At 54.3% G+C, this 8,283-nt stretch overlaps 1 protein-coding gene and 1 pseudogene across 1 annotated transcript in view; both read right to left on the bottom strand.

Moving 5' to 3' along the window:
• PDE8A (phosphodiesterase 8A) overlaps window positions 1-7,766 on the bottom strand; it is a 168,180-nt gene extending 160,414 nt beyond the window's left edge. Inside the window, exon 1 of the mRNA XM_077774262.1 lies at window positions 7,746-7,766. The gene's annotated coding sequence lies outside the window, so the exon portion shown is untranslated. The remainder of the gene's footprint in view (window positions 1-7,745) is intronic.
• The window catches only part of LOC144240031 (large ribosomal subunit protein uL6 pseudogene), a 53,577-nt pseudogene extending 45,507 nt beyond the window's left edge, over window positions 1-8,070 (bottom strand).
• Window positions 8,071-8,283: the final 213 nt, after the last annotated feature.

Genomic DNA, 8,283 nt, shown 5'->3' with positions numbered 1-8,283 from the left:
CTTGGGCGGCTCAGCAATGAGGTGTGCGGGCTCCTGGGGCAGCTTCCTGATCCCCGGGTAGCACCCCTGTCGTGCTTTGGCTCCCCAAGGCCCCCCAACACCTTTGTAGCCAATTCCCTCCTTTAAAGCTGTCCCACCTGAAAAATCTCCAGCAGTTTCCACTTGCCCAGCTGGCCCCTGAGGACGCTGGCGGAGGGTGTGGCTGCCAGCCGCTGCCAGGGGGGTCTGCTGGGGTCAAGAAATGGCAGAGGAGGCAGTGGTGGCATCTGGCCCTGGTTCTGTCTGCCCTGAGAGCTCTGAGCCACTGTACAGCTTCGCCTTAGGGCTCTGCCAAGGAGGAGGCGGACCAACATCAAGGGCCCAGGGATGAGCTCTAGAGAATTCTGTCTCAGACCCACCAGGGGCGTAAGGTGATGCCAGAGGGAAAGGCACAGGGAACCAGAGCTTTCGTTCCGAACTGGAGGTCATCCCGGCCAGAAGAAACAGGTTGTAATGAAAGAGCAAGTCTGAGAGTCAGAACCGCTCTGGCCCCCTGACTGCCATCAATTTCTGTGCGGCTTGGCTTGGAGAAACCCCTCCTAACCGTGGGTCCCCACCTACCAAAGAAGCTGAGCTGTGGCGGCCGACGTGGCCTGTTTCCTATACATCAGCCATTCCAGCCTCACCTCTTCTCTCTCCCCTTCACGTGCTACTCACCCCTTCCCGAGCCAGTCAATGAGCTACTGGGGTGTGGGGGGAGGCGGTGGTGTGGAGAGAGGGTTTCCGGAAAAGTTTCCCTCCCTCTGAGGAAGACCTTTGGAGGGACAGCTAACCATCACCTGCCCCTGGAGCAGCTGGGGCAGTTTCAGTCGCCTGGCCACCACGCGGGGACGCTGCTGGCACCTGACGACGGCAGGTGGAAAGATGGCCGGAGCCTGTGTCTCTGGAAACCGGTACGGAGATTCCTCAAAAGACTAAAAATAGAACTACCCTATGACGGAGCAATTGCACTACTAGGTATTTATCCAAAGGCTACAAAAATGCGGATTCGAAGGGGCACACGCACCCCAATGTTTATAGCAGCGTTATCGCCAATAGCCAAAGTATGGAAAGAGCCCGAACGTCCATCGAGGGATGAATGGATAAAGAAGATGTGGTTGATAGATACAATGGAATATTACTCCGCGATCAAAAAGAATGAAATCTCCTCATTGCAACAATGTGGATGGAACTGGAGGGTATTATGCACGAAGCGAAATGAGTCACGCAGGGAAAGACAAATATCATATGACTTCACTCGCATGTGGAATTTAAGAAACACAGCAGAGGAACATAAGGGAAGGGAAGGAAAACTAAGATAAAGACAGAGGGAGGTAAACCATAAACTCTTAAATACAGAGAACAAAGAGAGGGTTGCTGGAGGGGAGGTGGGGAGGGGTGGGCTGGATGGGGGATGGGCACTAAGGAGGGCGCTTGTTGGGAGAAGCACAGGGTATTGTACGGAAGTGATGAATCACTGGGTTCTACTCCTAAAACCAACACTATACTGTATGTTAACTAACCTGGATTTTAAATAAATTACATAAATAAGTAGAAAAGAAAGAGCCTGTGTCACTGCTGTCCTGAGTATGATCACAGAGCTGCTGAATTAACCAACTCTGGACCCGCCCAACAGCTGAACTCCTTGCTGGATGGTGTAATGAATTTTTGTTGTTGAAGCTAGTTTTTGTTGAGCCTTCTGTTAGCCGCAACCAAACACGTTCTACTCTATGCACTCAGCCCCCAGATGAACTTCCCCAGCCCTTTTCGATCTAACATTTTGTGATTCACGATCTTCGCTTTTCAAAGAAGTAAACCAGGGTGTGGCAGAAGGGGAGTTGTCCAAGCTCACACCATCCCGGGCGGCAGCCAGGACCTCACCCCCCACCCCCATCTGCTGCATTCTCTCCCGCTACACCCCTTTGCCCAAGCCCTTGCTACAGTGATGGAGATCAATGCTAAGCAGTCCTTGTTTCTAAGAAATGATCTGACTACAGCTTCTCTGAGTTGAAGGGGAGCAGAAGACTGGATGAAGATGAGCCTAGATAACGGTCCCCCCTGGAGCCTCCCCCTCTACATGTGTGACTTGGGACCTAGAAGAATACAGGAGTCTGCGTGGGGGGCGGGACTCTCTTCCCCAGCACGTAGTGAGCATGCTCAGCAGGGACATCTATGCCAGCTTCTGGGGGCCCAGTGACTACCGTGCTGCTAGCTGCAGCTGACCCACAAGCTCGGAAGGGGGTGAGTTCAAAAAGCTCCTCCTCCTTCTGAAGTGTGAAAGCTTGCCTGTGCCCACATGAAGGCAACAGAGAGTGCACTGACTCCCGCTTTCTGACCAACCTTTCGTGGGAGACCAGACTTGTATAAATTCAGTGTTCTCCTGGCCCATGGGAACAACTTCAGACATTCTCCTCATTGCTGGCCGTCCAAGGGACTGAGCCGGGGAATCTCTTCTAAGGTTGGCCCAGTCCCAAAGTTAGGCAGGAATCTCAGCAGCAAAGAAAGGAGAAGGATTCTGCCCCTCCGCAGAGACTCAGGCACTATGCTCGCTGGAAAAGTAGACAGAACCGGAGTCAGACCATCACAGCAAAGCATTTTTCTTTTTCTTTTTAACTAACCATGACTATTTAGGCATATAAAAAAAACCCAGGCTGTCACTCCCCTCACAGTGCTTGTTCTTGAACCCCGAAAGACTAGGTCAGATTTGTGAGGTGCAGAGTGAGAGTCACAGAGGGTGCCTGCCTTTCCCTCTCCCCTAACCCAGGCTGATGGGCGAGGCTTCCTCTCTGGAATCAGACACAGGCTTTGGTTGGAAATCACAGAATCCAACTCCGGCTGCCTTAAGCCAAAAAAGAACTTTCGGGAAGGGATATCGGGATGCTTCGGGCTGTGAGTAGAACACAGGTCGCAGGACCTCTTCTATCGCGTGACAGGAAGTCAGGCTCCACGTGGCTCCAGGATGAGGCTTTGCACCCCAGCGAGGTCCCTGAGGTACTGGCTTCCAAGATGGCACAAGGGGTCCCCAGCTTCGGGCATTCGCACCCTTGTGGAGTCCCTCCGGCACTAAATAGGGCTGGCCCGGGTAGCCACCAGGATACGGCAGAAATGACAGCAGGCGACTTCAAGGCTAGGTCCCAAAAGTCATCGTGGCTTCCCCCTCATCCTCTCTCTTGGGTCCCTCACTCTGGCGGAAGCCAGCTATTATGGGGTGAAAGTATTCAATCAGCTCTGGGGATAGACCCGTGTAGAAAGGCACTGGGGCCTCTTTGCCAAAGAGGCTGAGTCATGTTGGAAGTGGATCCTCAAGCCCCATCAGGCCCTCAAAGGACCGCAGCCCTGATGCGCAGCTAACCTGGCACCTCGTGATGGAGCCCCGGCCAGACTTAGCCACCAACATAGGCGCCAGATGGAGGGTTTGCATCCTCCCTTCACAACATCCATGAAGGAGGCTTCATGATTTCCCCAAGCTGCAGAAGAGGAAACTGAGGCACAAACAGGACATGGCTGGGAGAGCTGACCCGGCTCTGCCTGCTCTGGGTGGCTGGGCCCCATTCATTCCTCCAGCACGGGGTTCTGCTAGTACCTTCCAAATCACCCAGGCGTGGGCTGGAAGGGAAATCCCACTGAATCTATACCTGCACATAAGCCAGCTTGCACCCTTTTTCCTGGCCTGGCAACGCACCCCCACCCACCGCCCCGAAATCTCATCCACAAACCCAGACAAGTTCCTGGGTTGCGCAGGTGCACCTCAAGACCGCATATCCAGGAATGGAGATGCTTTGCTAGAAACAAAGCCCCCCGGGGCATGATGCAACAGGCCTGGGAGTAGTTCCCTTCCCAAAGTGGTCCCAGGAGGTCCCCACAGGAGCAAGTCGTGTGCTCAGCTGTTTCCAGCAACACCACCTGGGGCCAGGTTTCTCCTGGGGATTTAGGCTTATGCAACTTTTTTCTAGGATTTAATGTCCTGTCTCTTTTTGGTCTCTGTTTGGACATTACTTTTGTATCCGAATGCATTTTGTGCAGTTCACACACAAATGGGCAAGAAGTAGCTAAACAGCTGGGGAGGCGGAGGGGCTGAGTGGGACGGTGGGTCAGGCTGTCACTATTCCTTTGAGAACTCTGGGCTTTCGAGGTGCCTGGGTGGCTCAGGGGCACCTGGGTGGCGCAGTCAGTTAAGCGTCCGACTTCAGCTCAGGTCATGATCTCACGGTTCACGAGTTCAAGCCCCGCATCGGGCTCTGTGCTGACAGCTCAGAGCCTGGAGCCTGCTTCGGATTCTGTGTCTCGCCCTCTCTCTGCCCCTCCCTCGCTCACGCTCTCTCTCTCACTCAAAATAAATAAAAACATTTGAAGAAGAAGAAGAACAACAACAACAACACAAAACAACTCTTGCTTTTAAATTGCTTTCCAGGAAGGGAGCCATTTTGTCAAAGGAGGCAAGGGCAGGAGTCACTGAAGCCTTCGGTGAGGCTGGACAGTCCCCGGACTCCCTGGGGCAGCCCTGAGGCACCTCGATGGGAGACCCTGAACATTTCCAGGCTGAACCCTGACTCGCCCCCAGCATGATTTCCGGCACCCCCGCATCCTCCAAGGCTCTCATCCCGTGTCTCTATCATCAGGATTCCGTGTGGCTACAAGCAACAGAAAACCCTCCAGAACAGAAGTTAAACAACAGAGACGTTTATTTTTTCCCCCAGGAAACGAAGCTCAGAGGGAATGATCAGTGATCCAGGTTCAGGTGATTCAGACTCAGGACAACTTGAGTCACACACTCAAGGTGTCAGTGCCACCCGCCAGGTCAGTCCTGTGTGATCACCAGCGCGTGGCCNGGAAGGGACGAGGAATGTGAGGGGACCCACTCCTGGTTTACTCAGGACCGAGGGACTTGCCAGGGCATGAGACTTGCAGGGCTAAGATCAGGACAGTCTCACACAAGGAGAAGTTGGTCACCCTAAGAGAAGGGCCTGGACCCTCCCTTAAGGACACTCTTTGGAAGTTATACAACATGTCTCTTTCATCTCGTTGTCCACAATCGAGTCACGTGACCTCATCCAGCTGCAAGGGAGGCCAGGAAATGTCGATTTCATTTTGGGGGGGCCATATGTTTAAAATTTTAATGTTTACTTATTTTTGAGAGACACAGAGAGACAGAGCATGAGCGGGGGAGGGGCAGAGAGAGAGGGCGATAAGAATCCGAAGCAGCTCCAGGCTCTGAGCTGTCAGCACAGAGCCCAGCGCAGGGCTCGAACCCACGAACTGTGAGATCATGACCTGAGCCGAGGTCAGATGCTTAACCGCCACCCAGACGCCCAGGGGGGCTGTATGTTTAGTTAAACCCTCGCTGTAGCAAAAGAGGAGGAAATGGTTACTGGGGTCCACACGCAGCCTCGGCTGGTTTTCCCTCTCTCATCTGAACCCGCTCCTGCTCCCAGAGGAGCACGTGTCACTCAGCTGTGACCTCTATGTTTCTGCACGGCTGCAGTTGAAATTTCCCTCCAGCGACACGGCTTCCAGCTCTCCTGGGCGTCCGCACCCCAGCCTGTCCTGGGTCCGGAACCGGAGACGTCCACGCGTTGCTTTCATAGCAACAGCTGCCTCAACCACCCGAACCTCCAGCCAGGCGGGGGCGCGGGGCTTCCTCACTGAGGAGCTTCAAAGGCAAGGGAGGCTCAAGGCTTGTGGGCAAAGCAAAGCGGGTGCCAACCGTCTTCCCTTCCCTCCCTCCCTCATCCCACGCCAGGTCCTGAAGATACTGTGATAAACGAAATGGACACAGTTCCTGTGTCCAAGACCTTACAGACTGGCCTAGGGGCCAGGCAATGAAACAATCCTGTACGACAGGTAGGACAAAGACCAAGACAGGAAGTCAGGGTGCTACAGGAGGCCTGGAACAGGTTCCCAATCTAGATGTGGGGTTCAGAGGCCTTCCTAGAGCACATGGCCACACGGGGTCCTGAGGGATGCATAGGAGTTGGGTCCTAAGGGATGAGCAGAGTGTCTGTGTTGTGGAGCAGCTTGTAGAAGAGCCACAGGCAGGGGAGATGGGGCTCCCCAGGGGCCCTGGAAACAGCTCAGTGGGGCTGGAGCTGGGATGAGGGAGGAGGAGCATTAGGGAGTGCTCAGGATGCAATGAAGGGGTCGTCAGGAGGCCAGATCACAACCAGATCCTGAGCTGTGATGAGGAGCTGGCTTTGCCCAAAGGCACCCCCCCGGGCCGTTTGCCTCTTAACCACCCAGACGCGCTTACCCAGCTGGGCTGTGCTGGGTGGGTCCCCCCAGGAGCTGGCCTGGGGCGCGGCTGGGCCACTGGGAAGGTGTCCTGCTCATGCGTTAGCTGAAGAGAAGCTGGCCCTGCTCACTGCTGCGTTGCGGGTGATGGGCCACTTTGTGACAGAGTGTCCCAGCCCAAGCCACATGCCCACCGTTGAATACACACCCCCTCCCCTGCTTCCAGAACCAGGTCCCTGCTTCCCCGCCTCCCTCAGGTCAGGAAATGCTCTGATGGTCCTTTCCAGCAGAATCTCAGGACGGAGGATTTGGGAGGCCCCAGGCAGGGAATCATAAATGGTGGGGACCCTTTCCTGAGCAGAGGATGCAATATAAGCCCAGACTCCGGGTCACACGGGGCGTCCCGTGCTGGTAGCTTCTTGCTTGCTGGCAGGCAGGCGTGGGATGGGGCCATGTGAGCAGGGATTGCAAAGCCGTAGTGGTTTGGCATATTTCTTTATTTTCTCTAATTCAATTGAAATCTGACTCCAGACCACTATCCCACTGAGCTAGCAAGAAATTCAATCTCAGGCATATCACTGAGCTTCCCTCCCCCAGTGTTTGGTCAATGTCCCAGAAGCTTCGTACCGTAGCCTTGGGGTGGCCCAGGACCATCCGGCACCCCAACCCTCGGACCCCTCGGGCTCTGGGGCGCCCCTGGCAGGTATGAATTGTGGGGGAGAGGTGTGAGCTCTGTGTCTCAGGTCCACCCTCCCCGAGCGTGCCTGGCAGCCATTCCCTCCAAGGCCTTGTCACCTCCTGGACGTCACCTCCTGGACGTCACCTAGAATCAGGCATGGAATCTGTCCCCACCCTTCCCTCCAGAGCTAACACTCTGCCCCTTTCCCTTCTGCAGTGAAAACCCCTCTGTCTCTCTCTGCTCTTCTCAAAGGCCCACGCTTTCTCCTTCTCCTTCCAGAATGTCATAGAGTCTCCATAAGAGTCAAGTTTATTGCAAAAACGCAAAAAGAGACACTGACTTCCAGAAGCTTCAGTGCTCCGACCACTAAAATACTCTAGACAAGGAAATACCAAGGGACTAGCTCCCTGCTTGAAAGAGTCAGATGAGGGAGAGGCACAAAGCACATGAACAACAGTAAATATTTCAATCATCTCGCCTCCTCTGCTTGGTGAAGAATACGGCTCTCGGGGCACCGGGGGGCTCAGTCGGTTGAGCGATCGACTTCGGCTCAGGTCATGATCTCATGATTCATGTGTTCGAGCCCTGCATTGGGCTCTGTGCTCACAGCACAAATCAGATCCTCTGTCCCCCTCGCGCTCTGCCCCTCCCCCACGCAAGCAGGCGCACTCTCACCTGTTCTCTCTCGCTCACTCGCTCGCTCTGCCTCTCTCAAAAATAAACATTAAACACAAGAAAAAGAATATGACTCCTGGCATGACAGGAGCTGCTGCTGTCCTCCTCCCCGCCGCACCCCCAGCCCCTCACCTGCTGACCTTACCTGGGGACGTCCCCGGCCCCACGTCTCCCTGGAGGTGACCCCCTTCAGCTGCTGCTGCATCATCAGCTCCCATTACGCTGTTGCAGGAACAGACAAACCCAGAATCGTCGTGACTCACAGCCACCGAGACTTCTCTCCCCCTCACAGTGTAAGTCAGCTTGGGTTGCTCGGTTCCATGTGTCTTCCTCATCCTGGGGTCCAGGCTGAAGGCAAAGGCCGTCTCTGCATCCTGCCGCTCGCTAGGAGGCGGGCCGGTTCTGCGGCTCAGAGCGCGGCCTTGCCCTCGACCAGGCCCAGGAGGAAGTGCCCGCATCCTCAGCGCCATCATCATCATCCTGATGCTTAACACCTGTGACTGAAGAGGGGCTCTTCTTTTTTTTTTTTTTTTGGTAAAACATTTATTGAACAAATATACTCTGAATGGAGACAAAAGATATTGAACTGTTCTTATTAATCCCAATAGTTTGTACATTCATTTTGATTTTTTACATACATTATCATGTTATCTGGAAATAATAACAACTTTACTTTTTCTTTT

This window comes from Crocuta crocuta, unplaced genomic scaffold (assembly GCF_008692635.1).
Source record: "Crocuta crocuta isolate KB4526 unplaced genomic scaffold, BGI_CrCroc_1.0 scaffold7, whole genome shotgun sequence".
Lineage (NCBI taxonomy): Eukaryota > Metazoa > Chordata > Mammalia > Carnivora > Hyaenidae > Crocuta > Crocuta crocuta.
Note: the sequence above shows the minus strand (reverse complement) of the source record. Positions and strands in the feature narration are given on the sequence as shown.